We start from the raw sequence: 402 nt of genomic DNA on the forward strand, positions 1-402 counted from the left end.
TAGCAAGGTATCAGTGTAGCTGCCTTAATAGACGTAACAAAAATGCTTTAAAAAGATTTATCCCACAACTATTTACAGAAACTATTACACTGGTATGACAGATTTTAAATGTTAAAGCTTCTGTGACCACTGTAAGACCCTAAATGATCCCCCCAATGAAACCAAACTCGCACAAAACAGATCTTATGCAACAAAACAATCAAACTAATCTGGAGAAGAGATCTCCAAAGAGAGAAAATGACACCACCTTGCCCAAACTTTCCCTCCTTGCTCATTTATAACCCCTCTCTTCCCTCTCACTCTTCTCCCCCAACAGGCTTCACTGAATATATATATATATATATATATATATATATATATAGGGGAGAGCGGGGCACAAAGTAACACTTTTTGACTTTCTCA

This window comes from Sinocyclocheilus rhinocerous, unplaced genomic scaffold (genome assembly GCF_001515625.1).
Source record: "Sinocyclocheilus rhinocerous isolate Xijiao unplaced genomic scaffold, SAMN03320098_v1.1 scaffold552, whole genome shotgun sequence".
In the NCBI taxonomy this organism is placed as follows: domain Eukaryota; kingdom Metazoa; phylum Chordata; class Actinopteri; order Cypriniformes; family Cyprinidae; genus Sinocyclocheilus; species Sinocyclocheilus rhinocerous.